Genomic DNA, 17,663 nt, shown 5'->3' with positions numbered 1-17,663 from the left:
TGATTCCTTTGTTAGAGGCTTCTGCCTGACCATTGGCTTGGGCATAATATGGAGAAGAATTCAATAATTTAATTCCCATACTTGCAGCAAACTCTCCAAATTCCTCTGAAATAAACATTCTGCCTTGATCGGTCGTAATAGTTTGCGGAGTGCCAAACCGATAAACAATATGTTCTTTTACAAACTCAATCATTTCTTTGGACGTCATAGTTTTCAGAAGAATTGCTTCAACCCATTTGGTGAAATAATCTGTTGCTACCAGTATGAACTTGTGATTTTTGCTGGATGGTGGATAAATTTGTCCAATCAAGTCAATTCCCCATCCTCTGAACGGCCACGGCTTAATAATAGGATTCATTGCCGATGCCGGTGCTCTCTGCACATTGCCAAATTTCCGACACCCTTGACAACCTTTATAATAAGTAAAGCAATCTTCTAACATGGTTGGCCAAAAGTATCCGTTCCTCCTGATCACCCACTTCATTTTATATGCCGATTGATGTGACCCACAAACACCTTCATGTATCTCTCCCATTAAGACTTTAGCTTCTTCCCTATCAAGGCATCTGAGCAAGACTCCATCAATCGTCCGATAATATAATTCCCCTTCGAGCAACACATACTTGGTCGCTTGAAATCTGATCCTTCGGCTTACTTTCTTGGAGGGATTTTCCAAATATTCTACAATCTCCTTCCTCCAATCATCAGCAGGTAATTCCAAAGTCATCACACCTTCCATCGGCCGATAACTAGAATCATGTTGTGCCAGCCAACTAGCATCTCTATTATAAAGCTTGGGTACATGTTCTATGGTCACCTTTTTGAATTCTTTCAACAATCGGCAACACTCTTCATGATAGACCCGTAGGATATCATCTTTACATTCATATATGCTGATCAACTGATTGACCACTAACATGGAATCCCCAAATATTTCTACTGCATCAGGTCCGATTTCTTGCAATAGCCGAATTCCTTTAAGCAAAGCCTGGTACTCAGCCCGATTATTGGTAGCAGTAGCTTCTATTGGAAAAGACAACTCAAATGTTGCCCCCCGAGGCGACACCAAGACAATGCCAATACCAGATCCAACTCCATATGATGAACCATCAAAGAACAATGTCCGTGGAACTAGATCAACAACTCCCAATTCTGGCCCACAATGTTGAACAACAAAATCGGCCATGACTTGCCCTTTAACCGCTTTAGCCGATTCATATCTCAAATCAAATTCTGATAAGGCAATGAGAGCATGTATTTAATAACATCATCTTTGCTTACCACAATACACTCAGCCGATAACAGATAATGTCTAAGCTTGGTACAGGAAGAGTATAAGCAAAGACATAATCTTTCAATAGGAGAATACCTAGTTTCAGCATTCAAGAGTCTTCTACTAACGAAATATATCACATGTTCTTTTCCCTCGAACTCTTGAATAAGAGCTGATCCGATAGCACGTTCGTCAGCCGATAAATATAACTTAAACGGCTTGTGCTTTTGCGGTGGAACCAACACAGGAGGCGATGTTAGATACTACTTGATTTCATCCAACGCCTTTTGCTGTGCTTCTCCCCATACAAATTTCTGATCGGCCTTCAACTTTAATATAGAACTGAACGGCTGTATTTTACCGGATAGATTAGCAATAAATCTCTGAATAAAATTAATCTTGCCGATCAATGATTGAAGTTCAACTTTTGTTTTTGGAGCCACTACTTTGTTAATGGCTGTAATGGTTTTCTGACTAATCTCAATCCCTCTTTCATGAACCATAAACCTAAGGAACTGACCAACCGACACACCAAATGCACACTTGTTAGGATTCATCTTCAATCCATGTCTTCTAGTACATTCCAAAGCTTTGCGCAAGTCGGCTAAATGTTCCTGATACCCCTTGGATTTCACCATGACATCATCAATGTAAATCTCAACAATTTTTCCAATAATCTCATGGAAAATATAGTTCATGGCTCTCTGGTATGTTGCTCCAGCGTTCTTCAACCCAAAAGTCATGACAATCCATTCGAACAAACCAACATGCCCTGGATATCTGAATGCAGTTTTATGAATATCTTCCTCAGCCATGAATATCTGATTATATCCAGCATTCCCATCCATGAAACTGATCACTTTATGTCCTGCAGCAGTATCCACCAACATATCGTTGCTAAGTGCTACAAGATCTAGTACACTGGAACTCGTGGTTATGGACCCGAATCCTTTAGTATGGAACATTGTCTTTTCCAAGTAAAAACCCCTAGTATATGAAAGAATGAAAAGGTGCTTTCGTTCTTGTGGAATAAGAAGCCCTCGTACCTTAATGAAAGGAAAATAGGAATTTTTCGTTAGGTATTTGACCAAATAGGATCGTCCAGTTCCTATAGAACCTATCACTAAAATCAATGCATACACACAGTTGGGTAACCATCCATCAGCATAGCTTTGTTGAGATTCCTGAAATCAATGCATACACGCAGTTTCCCATTCTTCTTGTATACAGGAACCACATTGGATATCCACTCCGCATATCTGCACTGCCTGATGAACTTTGCTTCTATTAACTTTGTGATCTCGACCTTTATATCTGGTAGGATCTTGGGATTACACCGTCTTGAACCTTGCTGATGTGGCCGATACCCAAGTTTGATAGGAAACCGATGTTCAACAATAGACCGATCCAAACTTGGCATCTCATAATACTCCCAAGCAAAACAATCTTTGTATTCTTTCAACAGCTTGACTAACTCTTGCTTATACTCGGGATCTAACTTAGCACTAATAAACATCGGCCTTGGTCTATCTCCATCTCCAATGTCTACTTCTTCCAATGTATCGGCCGACATAAACCCATGCCCCAACTTCCCTTCATATTCTAGGAACTCATCCATTAGGAACGGTTTGGAGAACCGACTGCCTGGATCGGTAGAAGCATGGTAGCTATGTTAACAGGTGTAGCCGATGATCCTGATTACTGTCCATCATCATCCTTTGGCTTGACACGCCAAACTTCTGATCTGACCCCTCTTCTGGGAGCTTCCTTTCTTTCCTCCTCCTCCAGTGCCTCTGTCTGACGCAGCCTCTGAACTCGTCTCTTCTGCGATCTGGTCAAACCTCTCGAACACCATCGAGGCCGATCAATATTATCTTGAACAGGCTCTCTCTCTGGATTCCTGCGATGTGGGTACTCATCTAAAGCCTGAGCAGTAGCAGCCTGCTCAACTCGCTCATCGGCAGAAATCCTTCCTCCTGCAGGATCTCGTAGCATGGTCCTGCCCCCTAGCCGATCATGCACTGAAACCCTGCCCCCCAGCCGATCATGCAAATAGATGTGTCTATCGTTACCCCTCTCTCTGATAATCGGCCCTCGAGGCTTCTGGTCGAAACGTGGCTTCTTGTGCGATCGGTCTTCACGGTAGAAACCATTGCACTCTGGACAGTTATCCACTGTCGGCAGAGTCAACCCTTCCTCCCAATAGTACACAAAGAAAGGACATCTCCAGTGCTCTTCATGCTGTCGTGCAGAATCTTCTCTATACAGCTCCCTTTCTTGATCATGTTGGAACTTGTTCAGCAACATCAGAGATGTGACCTTCTTCTTTGGCACCGCTGATTCCTCTCCTTGTTGCGGCTCACCCTTGGCTTCATCGGTCGTTATCTATGCTTTGGGATCAACAGCCCCAGATTCCTTGGCCGATTGCGACGTGAGCATCTTTGTTTGTAGTGCGTTTCCTTTCTTTCCAACATCTACCATGTTTGCTGGAAACGGATGCCCATCAATCTTCATTGGCTTTTTGGGTGTCTCAAACTTGAGTCTACCATGTTCTATAGCCGATGGTATCTGTTGACGAAACACTTTGCACTCATTGGTGTCATGAGACGTTGCATTGTGCCATTTGCAGTACTTGATATTCTTCAACTCTTGATCTATCTGGATCTTGTGATATGGCTTTAGCTTAATCTGCCCTTCTGACAGCAACAAGTCGAAGATCTTGTCAGCCTTAGTAATATCAAACCCATACTTCTCGGGCTCTTTGTTACTGAAAGGACATGAGATTGGCTTCTTATTGTTCTGAACCTATTCAGCCGATCCCACCATCTGGTCATCATCTGAATCAGAAGTATCTGAGCAGTCAACGAAATTGACTTTCTTCTGGAAATTGCTTCTTTTCTGCTCATATGGTCTGGCCTCCCCTGTCATCATGTTGGCCATCTGACTGATGCTGTAGAATTCCTAGGAAGCATACTTCTTCTTGATGTGTGGCAGGAGTCCTTGAAAGGCAACCTTTGCAAGCTACTAATAAGATAGAACCAGACTAAAGCACCGGTTCTTGACATCTCTGAACCTCTGAATGAAAGAAGTGACCGATTCATCATCCCTTTTTCTCAAATTGGTCAAATCAGTCAGTTTCATCTCTTCTATACTAGAGTACAAGAACTGGTGGACCTGTTTCTCTAGATCGGCCCAGAATATTATGGAGTTGGCTGGCAACGTCGTAAACCATGTAAAGGCCGATCCAGATAAGGACATGGAGAACAAACGCACCTTCAATGCGTCATTCTGAGCTGCTTCTCCACACTGTATGATGAATCTGTTGATGTGTTCCACTGTGGAGACTTCCCCCTGTTCAGAAAACTTGGTGAAATCTAGAAGTTTGTACTTGTGGGGTAATGGCAGTTGGTCATAAGCAGCCGGATATGGAGTTCTGTACATCAGATTCTGCTGCTTTGGCTTCAAACCAAACTGATCTCTCATCACCTCAGCAATCTTGGATGCCCAGTCAATCTGTTGACCACTAGCTGATGCTGCCTATGGTGCTGGTGGAGTCATCGGCAAAGCTGCCGATGCTGGTTAAGTAGCTGGTGTGGCCATCGGCTTAGCAGCCGATGCGGTCTGTGTGACTTGCTGAGGGGATTGATTGGATGGCGATTGGTAGAGCACCATCTCATTACCATGACTGCTCTGTGCTATCCTCTAGCATGGGGAATCCTGTTTGCTGTTGTGCCACAGGAGGCACATTCAAATGATGCACAAAACCAGTCGCAAGATCATGGAAAACCCAGGTGACTCCATTGGCATGGGGAATCCTATTTGCCAGGACTTTTGTAAGAGACTTGGGCTGTAGTATCATTGCCAGATTCTATTGTTGAGGTGTCGGCCATGGGGCTAACATGTTGCTTGGGCTTGCTGGCGAAGGTACTGACGCAGGTGTAACAGACGGCTATGAAGCCGGTGCAGTATCTTGAGACTGGGTCGGCTGTGGAGCCGACGCATTGACTTGCTGATTCATCAGATGAGAAGCCGATGTACTCGGTTGCCCTGTTGGAGATGGAATCATATATTTTGGAGGCATACCAAGTCCAGTAGTAGGATCCCAACCAGCTGGGTATCCTGACATAAAGCTTCCCTGTGCATATGTAGCCATCGGCGTGGAATTGGTGTACACAGGAGGAAACTGAGTTGACGCCACAGTACTAATCGGCTGTGCACCTATGACACCCTCATCTGCCTGAGCTTGAGGATGAATCTGTGATGTCCCAATAGCCGATCCAGTAGGAGAAAAGACCATCTAACTGGCCTGTTGATAGGCCGGTCCCATGAACCTAGGTGTTCCCCTGTCTTGCAGCGTCTTGAGCACAGCATTGTGAACATAGTTGGCCATAATCGGAGCATGATTCACAAAAGCGTGTCCGATCACCTGATTCATCTGATGTATCATCTTGTCCTCATTTTGTGACTCATTGTAGGGTGGAAGAGTAGGAAAATCATACTTTTTGATTACCTCTCCACTCCTGTTGGTGCTGTAAGATAAGAGGCATTGTCGCTCAAAAGCTTCCATGACCGCCTGGAGTTCAGCCTTTTGTTCTTCCTCAGCTTATCCTTGTCGATCGGGATCTGGTTTCGCTCGGAAACCTCTACTTTTCCTTCAGTTGACATCTTGATGTTTCTTGTCCCACCGGGCATGCCAAAAGATGTGTTGACGCGAGATGATCACACACCAAGCCCAGGAGCCCCGTACGCCAAGCCCGGACTGCACTTGATTTGAACCAAGGCATGCCAGTCAATTTGACCTGTAAATTGACAAAGAAATAGCAAACCATCAAATTCAAGAGTGTATCAGCTGGATTTCTGAATCACTCTTACGCGGAGTATTGGCAAGGCCGTGCCGATACAGAAGACGATAATAGATTGGGTATGGTAAGCGTGTAATAAAAGCGATCTACAAGGGATCGGCAATGAACTGCCGATGCCGATAAACAAGTAGTCGGCTAGATCTAAAGCCAACACATGCCAGGTAACAGTGTACAGACCCACGAATATATGGATTTGGACAAAGCTAAGCTTATGATCAAATCTAATCGGCTTTATAAGGTTTTATCGTGATAAACAAGGAGCTCACAGCCGATTAAACAAATCACTAAGCCGGGTAGTTTGTGAATGAATCTAAATGAGAAAACAGCAATGCGCCCGAGATCAAAGATTAGATAAATTCGATAAATTTTGAATAGATCTGAATGAAGCCACAACGATGCGCCCGGAAGCTAAAGCTCAGATTTACTCGGTAAACAAAAACTTACCAGCAAACCAAGTCGTTCGAATGTGAGACGTCCTTGGTCAGCTTGAAAGAACTCGCGGAAAAGAAAAAGGATGGCGAAGTCGCCGATGAAAAAGTAAATTTCAAGTAGAGTAAATTTGTGTTTGTTGGATGTGTATCCATCTTTACAATAGCCGGGGGGCTCATATTTATACCCCATGCTAACACAATCCTAGCCGATTGCGGCAAAGCACAATTCTATCTTAAGAAACAAAAAATTATTCTAAAAATAAGATAACTCTTGCCAAACCGAAGCCAAAATATTTGGTCAATCTCTCCTTCCTTGGTCAGCAAGATTTTCAACCGTGGCACGCGACCACCTCTTCTCGTCCACCGATCATACGACGCAGAACCTTTTCTCCCCTGTAACATTCTTCCTTGACACGTGCCAAAATCTGGTGTCAACAGGAGTTCCTAGAGCCACCATCCTCTACACGAATAATTCTCTCATCCGGCTGTGAACTCTTTCCTGATCTTATCACTCTGGTTCGGAAGCCTTCCTTTTCTTGGTTAGAAAGTGAATACCCATACCACCATCTGTTGGATTTCGAGCAGCTATGTTCATTGTTTGCCATTGCATGCATGACACAGAAAACCTCATGTGGAAATTGTTCCCTTTCTCTATTATAGGGAAGGCCGAACAATGGTACACACATACCATAGGCAGTGTGAACGACAGCTGGGATGAGCTTAGAGACAAGTTTTGTCTTGAGTTCTTTCCGATGTCCCGATTCATTGATCTGCATAGGGATATCCGCTATTTTCAGCAGAGCGAGAGGGAATCCGTAAGCACGGCTTGGTACAGATTTTTGGTTTTGATAAAATCTGGACCTGTACTATCGATACCGAAATCTTTGTTGCTTCGCAAATTTTATGAGGTCTCGACAAGTACTCCGCCGCTTATCTCGACATTGCCATTGAAGGGTCATTTCTCCTTAAGTCTCCGGCTGAACATTGATAACTCCTAGATAATATCAATGAGTATACCATCTTCATCAACAGTCCCAAACGCCTCTGAAAACGGTGCAAGTCGAGACAAGAGGATTTCATAACAGCTCAATCCAATCCTTCAAGCATGATTGAACTTTATTCAAAGAGAGATAAGAATGAGCACGAACCTGGTGATCCTCGGGCGACCTCCTAGAAGAGCTTTGTTTAATGTCGAAAGTAGGACTCTCTCTTCTTTTTTTATATAGAGCAAGATGCAAGAGGTAAGAAAAGAACTTACTTGGTATAATCATGTACCTCCCCCACACTAGGAGTTTGCATTGCATGGCAACAAAACTCAAGTGTGTGGAGTCCAAGTCACCTATCGTAGTCATTGCTGTACAACATTTTCATGTTGATACAACGTCAATTCAGCCTTGGTTGAGTAAGTTTCATGGTGAGAGTAAATTTAGTTCGAATAAATTTTAGGTCTCCCTGATTCTTAAAACCGGCAGAGCCATTGTTTTCTTTCCACCATTTTCTTTGAATGCAGCACCAGGTACAAGCACAAGTGTGGGGGAGATCTCTCAAGATCATCATTGCCATACACATTCGAGATCTCCCACATGGGTATCGTACAACATTGTATGTGCCAACATGACACGGGACAAGACAAGGACACCGAAATCAGCCGATTACCTAGTGGTGTGACTGAATCACCACTGCCTTGATCCCCCATCTTCTTCAAGAGCGATAGTATGTCCACCCTCTTCCTCTCAATTCTCCATGATTTATGTGTTAGAATGAATTTAATTCTGAATCACTAAAATCAAACTCAAAAATGGAATGGGTCAGTGTGTTCCTCATGCTCCACATGTTTCATATGGTTGGCTTGCATATGTTTTACTCCATGGTTATCAAGCCCTACGGTCGCGTTGCCTTCGGCGGCATGGCGCGGGTCCTGCAGCGAGGCGAGGCGAGGCGCATTGCGGAGGCCAGGAGGGCGGCGCGGTGCGGGTCCAAGCGGCTGGCGTCCCAGGAGCCATGCGGGAAAGCAGGGCCTGCTTGTGGATGCGGAGGCCATGCAGCAGGTGAGAGGGGGGCTGCCGAGGCTCAGCCTGCAGCTGATAGAGGAAGCAGATGTGGCTTGCGGCTATGGTGACTCGGCCCTAGCCAGTGTTATAGGTAGGTAGTTCATCAACATTTGCATTTGGATTTCGACGAGGTATTCTTGGTGGGGGAGAGGCACTATTGCAAAAACAATTTGTAGCAACACCCTATTTTTTGGGGGCGGATAAAAAAGTAACTCATTCTTGTAAATGGAGTGGGTCACTGTAGCTTTTTGACCCACCCCTAAAATGCACTTTCAACATCTTCCATCCTCAGCAATCTTTAGGAAGCTCTGGAAATCTAAATGCACTCCAAGACTGAAATTTTTTGCCTGGCTATTGTTTGTGGATCGACTAAACACGAGGAATATGCTAGTTCGACGTCACTATAATGTTCAACCAAACTACCTCTGTGTTCTATGCTCAACCAATAATGAGGAGAACTTGGAACATCTCTTCTTCACCAGCCCTTTCGCCCTGAGTTGTTGGAATAAGCTTGGAATACATTGGGGCACAACAGCCAGTCTGGATGATCGTGTCCTGAACATGATAGCAGCATCTGGAATATCATTTTCCATGGAAATTTTTGTCATAGCAGCATGGGAAATATGGAATCTCCGAAACTCCAAGATATTTGATAATGAACTGTTTCCCTTCGTCTTTGGGTCAGGAAGTTCAAAGACCAAGTTAGTCTCCATCTCGTGAGAGTTAGGGAGGATAAGAGACTTAGTATCATTCAATGGCTTGAGTCTATCACTCAGATTTGTGTTTGTACATTTTGTTTATTCCCTCTCTTTTCCCTCTGTAAGTATTTCTTGTTGTAATCCTTTCGTTCTTTCGTTCAATAAAATTTCTATGGGGAACTCCCCCACAATCTTTCGCTCAAAAAAAAATGCTGCAATCAAATCTGGTGGTGGAGAATAAATTGTTTTCTATATGCTGTGTGTAACAGTCACATGCACCAGCAAATTGAAAATAAGAGTTGACACTAAAGACCACGAACAAGATCTAGACATGACAAACACATCGACACAGCAGGGGACTAAAATTCAGCAAAGCAAACTGAACTGAAAAATTGTGAGGCACAAAGGGGTTATAGGACAGTGGAAATATTTTTGTAGAGCTTTGTTTTTGGACTATGGGTAAGGGAAACAAGATAAATCTAAAGGGCACACGATAATATACCTCATGGTCAACCTGATTCCTAATACCACTTAAAGGGCATGTGGCCCGATCTTCTAAGAGGTAGGGGTAAATTCGATTGGTGGAGTATGTGGTGTTGGTGATCCGGGCTTCTAATCAGACACAATTCGAAGTCCTGCAACCATTGCACCACTGCTCCGTTGGTTATCGACCAAGCACAACTTGATTGACCTCGCCAAGAAGGTTTTTCCTGCAAGCGAATCGAAGAACACAAGCAAGAAAGGGTAAATACGCAATCTAAAATTGCATATGTGTATGAAGCAAAGATCAAAGTGGGGTTCAAGCTCTGATCACAAAAGGACTAATCGCCACAGTGGTGAAGAAGAAGAACGGGGGCCCTGATTCACAGCAAAAGGATCTTTTCTCTCTTCTCACTATGGGCCATGCTTCTTTGGCATGCCATCTTTCCTCTCTTTTTTTGGATAGCCCATGCCTCATTTGAAGGATAACATACATACAAAAATCCACACACATGCACATCTTGATCAAGGTTTATGACTGTTTCTCTGAAGGATCCAGTCTTTGACTTAGCAACATATGAAGAACAGGTATGCCTTCAACTTTTTCCTACCCTGAAGCTCCACATAAGCCTTTCTAGACGTAGGACTAGAAGAAGGCAACACTTTGCCTTGGTGAGGACTCAAAAAAAGAAAAAAGAGATATTTGAGAAAACAAACTGAGGAGCTAGGCTATGTTTGATTTTGAAAATTCAAAAAACCCAAGTTTCTTAGCAAAGGAGACTAAGGAACCTGAAGTTTAAACCGTTCCAAGTTTCAATTATCAAGGTAAAGCATGGTAGACACTTAAAAGTTGACAAGTCTAGGTGAAGCTTGGAATAACTTGTATGCAGGTTACATCAAAAGGGGTTGCAGAAGCGATCTTCTATGCAATCTTGTGGCATCTGCTGTGTGTTTTTGTCTTATTTCGCTCTTGCTCATCTGAAATCAGGAACTAAGTTAGTGATACGAATATCCGAGTAAGGTGTATAATTTTTCTTTATTAATGAGTCTAGTTGACAGTTAAATTTAGCACTTAACGACCATCATCAACTCCTCCAAGCTTGCCCTTTGCTCGTCGAGCAAAGTTTTAGACTTAGGTTGTTGATCAGGAGTTGCTACAATGTTTCATTCCTGACTTATACCGAAGGCACAACCAAATGCTTCTTACCATGATTTTGAATAAGTTGGCCTTGTTCTTACCTTTCACCTTACACATGTGGGGCTTGTAGCATTACCTTGTCTTTGGTGGTTGAGGGTCAGAATGGTCTCGTAGAGTGCCACTTTCTCACCCCTTTGTTCAACCATCAATCCGGAGTTTTTTTTATAAAATTTTTGAAAAGAAAAAGTATAGTTCCTCAATGATCTCTCGAATTGTTCATTGTGTACCATTCCTCACCAAGGTCTGTTTCTGTGCCTTTTCTTCCATCCTACTCCTATGGCTTCTTTTTGGTGGAGCTGTAGGTATGAAGGGTATACAGGCAAACTTGCTTCTTATATCTTTCTAAGTCAAAAACCGGATCTAAACGAGAAACAAATCATAAACCTTGATCAAGATTTGCAAGTGTGTGGATATTTTTTTTTGGTGTATGGTGAATGAACTCCTTTGCATGAACTATCTTTCTCTTGTTTTTTCTTTTTGCTTGGATATGGGCTATCTTCTTCTCTCTCTTTTTTTTTGACATGCCTTGTGGGCATGTGGCATACCTTCTTTGGGTATGCATCTTTTTATTTTGACATGCTTAACCATGTGGCATACCTTCTTTAGGTATGCATCTTTTTATTTCTTTTTGCATAGCCCCATATCCATGATGTCACTTTTTGATGAGATAGATGTCATGTAATGTCATGGAGTTTTATTTGGTGGGTGGATGGGTAGATATGTTTGCTAACTCCCAGTGTAGAAGTATAGCATGTGGTAGTGGACGTGTACTTGATCTTAATCATGAGAGTATGAAATGAATCTCGCTAAGGGTCACAACAATTTGACAAAGCTCAATGACAAAACAAGTTGCATATGTGGAAAAGCTTTTCAAACTTGTAACTCATATGGCTTTGGATGGGAATTTCATATCATTCAGGAACTTCATTTCATTTTTGTATTTTCAAAAAACAATTACTCCGGATATTAAGCATCACGTAGGAGAAGATCATAGCAACTCTTCTTAACCATATCATAGCCCACAACGACCTAGACCTGGTTCTACTTTTTGCTACCCACAAGTTTCAAGCTTAAGGGTTGAACATTTAGCCACCAGATTCAAAACTGGGCAGTGCACAAGGTTGTAACTAGGCATAAGAAAGAAATTAACAGAGCAACTATTCATCATCTCAACAAGGAAAAACTACACATGCTTACTACACATATTAGAAAGCAAATAAATATTTTTGGTTTTCTATGTTTTGCAAATTTTTGTTTGTTTTTAGTTATGCAAATTTTTGTGGTTTTTCTAAATTTTGCAAATTTTTATTTGGTTTCATGCAAGGTTTTGAAGCGGTAAAAATGGCATTTGGTACGAGTTACCTCTCGTGGAGGTTCTCACCCAAGCTAGCTTTAGGCTCACTGCTGTTGGTTGGAATTAAACCGATATACTCTCTGGTCCTACACACCTCCAAGGCCTTCTCCACGCCCTTGCTGGCCCTCTGTTTTGTTCCAAAGTACAATTAAATCATTAGGTAGCAATCTATTCACAAATTCACAAAAAAAAAACTTAGGAACGAACTCACTTGTAAATTTAATTGTCGAGCGCATGCGCGAGTAATTGGACCTTGTACAGCAGCTGGAGGAGTGTTGTTTGTATCCGTAAGATGTGAAGGCTATGGTTGTGGTTGTGGCTCATATAGATGTGAAGGCTGTGGTTGTGGCTACTGCAAATATTTCTTGCTGTAATCCTTTCTTTCTTTCGTTCAATAAAATTTCTGTGGGGAACTCCCCCACAGTCTTTCGCTAAAAAAAATGTTGCAATCAAATCTAGTGGTGGAGAATAAATTCTTTTCTATATGCTGTGTGTAACAATCACATGCACCAGCAAATTGAAAATAAGAGTTGACACTAAAGACCACGTACAAGATCTAGACACGATGAACACAACGACACAACAGGGTACTAAAATTTAGCAAAGCAAGCTGAACTAAAAAATTGTGGGGCACAAAGGAGTTATAGGACAGTGGAAATATTTTTGTAGAGCTTTTCTTTTTGGACTGTGGGTAAGGGAAACAAGATAAATCTAAAGGTAACACGATTATATACCTCACGGTCAACCTGACCAAGAACATCTGTCTCTCTTGTATGGAGTAGTGCCTACGCCTCCTGATCACCTTACATACCTGCATTTGGCGGGAACCGACCTCCAACAGTATAAATAGGGCCTCTCTCCACCCCTCAACACACATACACACTTCATCTGCTTCCCAAGAATCGCCCCGGCGGCCATGCCGCACGTCGACTCCAGCCCTCTTCCAGCCGTGCCCTCCTCCCGCTGCGCCCTCCTTTGCTTCTGCTCTCCTCGATCTCGTGGCGCCGTACAGTCTCCGTCTGCCCCCTGCTCTCCTCGGCCTCACGCCGCCGTACAGCCTCCATCCGCCCTTGCTCTTCCTCGGCCTTGCGCCGCCATGCAGCCTCCGAGCAGCTGCGACAACGGCCAGGTCCTGGCGGCGGCGGCTTCCGGCTATTCACTCGGACCAACCAGTATGTGATATCTTTTCGTCTTCCTCCATCCCTCTTTCGCATCTGTTCCTTTCTTCTCATTTTCAACAAAGGCGCAGCTCTGCTCTGAATCTACTCATCTGCTATCCCGGTGTACTGCTGCATCCTCCGCCGCCTTGCACTTGCGCCGGGGTGCTCTTGGCGTGCAGGGGCTGGCCAGCTCCTTCCTGGTGGCTTCGCACCCGCGATTCAGTGGTGGCACTATGAGATACAAGAAGGGGCGACAACTATAGTTTCTTTGGTTCTCTTCTTGGTGTTCTTAGTTCTGATTTTATTTGGGTAGTCTCCCGATTTTTATTAATACCTGCTTGCTTCTATTATACACAGGCATAATGAAACGAGCGGCCATAATTGCTACTGGCTGTATGGGGTGAACCAAAAGCGGTGGGGGAGAGAGATCAGAGCACGGCATGTCGAGGAAGCCTGCAACTTCACACGGAGACGTGGTGGTGCTGCTACTCTCAACCCAAATCAGATCGAACTCGCCCCAGCCCAAATCGAGTCACTTGTCCTCGGATTGAACTTTCCAATTCATCCTTTCTACTTCCCCTAGTGCATCGAGGTCTGTTCTTCCCAAAATTATTTTCGTTGAGTTCCAACCCATGCTTTCCTTCTTTTCTTGGTAGAGTCAGAACACATTTTCTTTCAATTTGGTTGCAGCAGTATGCTTTATGTGAAACTACCTTATTGCTGCGCTCGGGCTCGCCAACTGGTAGCTCATAAGACCCATAGGTTCAGCAAGTTTACGAAGCTTTTACTGGGAGAAGAAATGAGGAACTATAAAACACTTGACATCAGGCCTCCGTGATCCCTTGCAGGGCATGCGGCAGACGGGCCATGCATCTTCCTTACAGGCAAACAATGCCATCACAGCAGCCTCAATCAGTTCTGATTTCATCAGCTTCCCAGGACCTGCTGGATTTAACAGTCCATCATTTGCTACAGCAGAAGAACAATCAGGTATTAGTACAAAGAAATAATGAGTACTGTTGCTCCAGTTATTACAATATCTATGCAAAAAAAAAAACATGTGACTGCACATCATGCTACTTTCTTTCCTGGTACTTTCTCCTTATCCATGGAAACCCAACATGTAGCATACCCTGCCTTCTCCCACAGCTGCCACTATATATAAGTAATTTGCTTATTGAATAATTATTTAAGAGACAAGCACCTCTATTAGTAACACAGTTGTAATTGGATGGTATACTAGAAAGTGCATGAATGCTGCCTCAAGCTTATTTTTTCATCTCATTCATATCTATTTAGTTGTATACCGTGCTATAGATACATATTGGTTCCCTGCTGCATGTAAATTTGATTAGGATACAATGAAATTTCTTATAAATCTACTACCAGTCAATATTTATTAACAAAAGAGCTTCATTTCTAACCATTTACAACCAAAGCTTATCCTGCTCAGCAATTTCGGTACTGAACTCATGCTTTCAGCTGAAAAGGAACTTGAGAAGTCGTTTGGTACAAACAAGAACAAACAAGTGATGACAGCTACAATGCTGATCCAGATGAGGACTACTACACTGTAGGTACGCAATACACTATATGGGTCTCCTTTTAATTGATGCTCATATTGTACTATTGTATATCAAACAATGTAATTAAGTCAGACTCAATTTCTAACCAATTAATGTATAAAAAATTAAAATATTTATCTAATTTTCTCTTGTTCAACTCCATCTGCAGACTGACCGAGAACCAGCTGAATGGAAACATTGATGCTGATATCTAATTTTGAGCCCCCTATTTTTTTTATGTTACAACTGCTGCCTTCTGATGCCCTCATTGCGGTGTTAAGCTTAATGAGAACCTGCTGTCATTCTTTTTGGGTTGTTTTTCTTCTCAAATTTGGAATAGGTAACACTGTATGTCCTTACACATGAAGTTGATTGTGAACAATAGGAGCAAGCAATTCAGTTCCTTTATTGTCCCTATAATACCTTGACATTATTCCTCTTTTATTTAATGAATGCGAGTAATTTTAGTTAGTATTGTTAATTGGGATCTGGAATTTGTCCACCAAATTTTGTTGAGTGTGTTTGCACCTTCTCCATGTGATAATTCAGCAGGTTTGTGTTGAATTAAAATTCCATGCAGACAACAACCTTTACACCTGAGCTGCATGTCTGCATGTAGATCTGCCTTGGTATCCTTTGTAAATGTTTAGCATTTTGCTAGCTTAACAAAATATGACTGAACTGGCTGTTTAAGATAAATTATCATCGAACTATTGTAATCCTCTCTGTATGGACAATTTAGTTGTTTTGCCTATCTTATGACAATTATAGCTCTACCAAATTTATTCATACAGTTACTGCGCTTTGTAAAGCAAAAACAGAGGTCATATTTGGCTTGGGACTGCCCAGGTCTGACAAAAATGATGGCAATAATTTAACTCATTTGACGATTTCAAATACTTCTTGCGCTTCCCAAAATGCTTGAAGTGTCATATCTCTATACTCCTTAACATTTGGATTACATTTTCTACTTGAGTGTGAGTCCTCTTTAATACTTAGGCTACATATGCTATCTGGGCAGTTTTGCACGAACTAACCCGTTACGATTTTATTAGTTTACACCTGGAAAAAAATAGAAATTTATAAAACTTTAGCTCTGCCCTTCCTTTATCCATTTCCCTATCAGATATTGTAAAATTCACATACTATTTTTAATTTCTCTGTATTTCAAAACATCTACTACTACCATAATAATTACTACTAAGATTACAAAAGAATTATGCGCGCGCAACGCCCGCGCAATCCACTAGTTTATGCAATCATCAAGTGTTTCAAGACAGCAATCAGTGAGTTCAATCCACTGTTGTATGATTTGAAACATCTGGAAGGCAAGAAATTGGAAGGCTTTTAACGATCACGAGGAGTGTTGCGCGCCTGTGCGGCATGGTTAACGATCTTTGTCTATAGGTGGATCGTGCTAGGAACCATATCCGTAGAGCTGCTGGTGTGCACGGGGCATCCAGAGTGTATGGAACTTTAGGTGGTGCCAAAATCAGGCCACGTCATAGTTGCTAGCTTAGTCAAATTTGATCCAATGTATTGCAACATCTTGCACCCACTACTACAAAAACGGCCTTTTGTCCCGGTTCCACAGGGCTATTTGTCCCGGTTTTGGAACCGGGATTCGCCTTTCGGGACAAAAGGCTGGAGGCTTTTGTCTCGGGTGGCAGAATCGGAACAAAATGTTTCACACGCTAAAATTTTTTTTGCACCCCGCGGGATTCGATCCCAAGACCTCTTGTCTAGTGCATTGTTTTCTTGACAACTCACCTAAGTAGTACATGTGACTCAGTATAGAATAATTTTCTTTTGAACTGTCACATGGAGGGGCCTTTTGTCCGGGTTGGTAACACCAACCGGGACAAAAGGGTCCTTTTGTCTGGGTTGGTGCCACCAACCGGGATAAAAGGGTTGGGCCTTTTGTCCCGGATGGAGCCACCAACCGAGACAAAAGGGGGACCTTTTGTCCGGGTTGATACCTCCAACCGGGACAAAAAGCCCATGTCCTCTGCGCTGGCCCGGCTAACCGTTTGACCCGGGACAAAAGCCACCTATTGTCCCGGGCCCAAAGGCAACCGGGACAAATGGTCTGGAACAAAGGCCTGTTCTGTAGTAGTGACCTCGCCATGAATTGATATGAGGCCCACAAGTGTACCTTTTCCACCCCTCTCTCCTCTAGCACCGGCGCTTGAAGGTGCTAGTCTAACACATGCGCTCCAATATATTGTACCAGGGAAACTTTTTCTCTCTCATTTCTGGCACCACCTCAGCTCATTTCTGGCACCACCTCAGCCCACACGTTGCAGCTGCCCTAATAGGCTAATCTCCGTCTTCTTCTCTTACTCCCTCTAAACTTCACAATTCACAAATCCAGCTTTGCATCATTAATTATTGGACGTGTTTTCCTGCCGTAGTTTTCCTGCTATTGCATTCACAAATCCCGCTATTGCCTGCCGTAGTTTTCCTCTTAAAAAATATATTCAAGCTACGCAGACGAATTATTGGACGTGTTGTGCTTAAATGTAATAATAAAACAAAAAGCACAAATGTGGAACTTCGTTTTCTTTATCACGCCCTCTACTTCCAATCCC

The 17,663-nt window shown here is 42.9% G+C and overlaps 1 long non-coding RNA gene across 6 annotated transcripts; it reads left to right on the top strand.

The window, feature by feature from the left end:
• The first annotated feature begins 13,257 nt into the window (after positions 1–13,257).
• LOC120685493 lies at positions 13,258–15,553 on the top strand. 6 transcript variants are annotated; one of them, XR_005679605.1, is made up of 5 exons: positions 13,258–13,519; positions 13,597–13,778; positions 13,865–14,099; positions 14,356–15,084; positions 15,242–15,553. It is a non-coding gene; the product is annotated as an uncharacterized LOC120685493 (long non-coding RNA). The 6 variants fall into 6 exon arrangements; XR_005679603.1 differs by having other exon boundaries at positions 13,260–13,519; positions 13,687–13,778; XR_005679607.1 differs by lacking the exon at positions 13,258–13,519 and having other exon boundaries at positions 13,526–13,778; positions 14,356–14,497; positions 14,990–15,084.
• The last annotated feature ends 2,110 nt before the right edge of the window (positions 15,554–17,663 follow it).

This window comes from Panicum virgatum, chromosome 8N (assembly GCF_016808335.1).
Source record: "Panicum virgatum strain AP13 chromosome 8N, P.virgatum_v5, whole genome shotgun sequence".
In the NCBI taxonomy this organism is placed as follows: domain Eukaryota; kingdom Viridiplantae; phylum Streptophyta; class Magnoliopsida; order Poales; family Poaceae; genus Panicum; species Panicum virgatum.
Note: the sequence above shows the minus strand (reverse complement) of the source record. Positions and strands in the feature narration are given on the sequence as shown.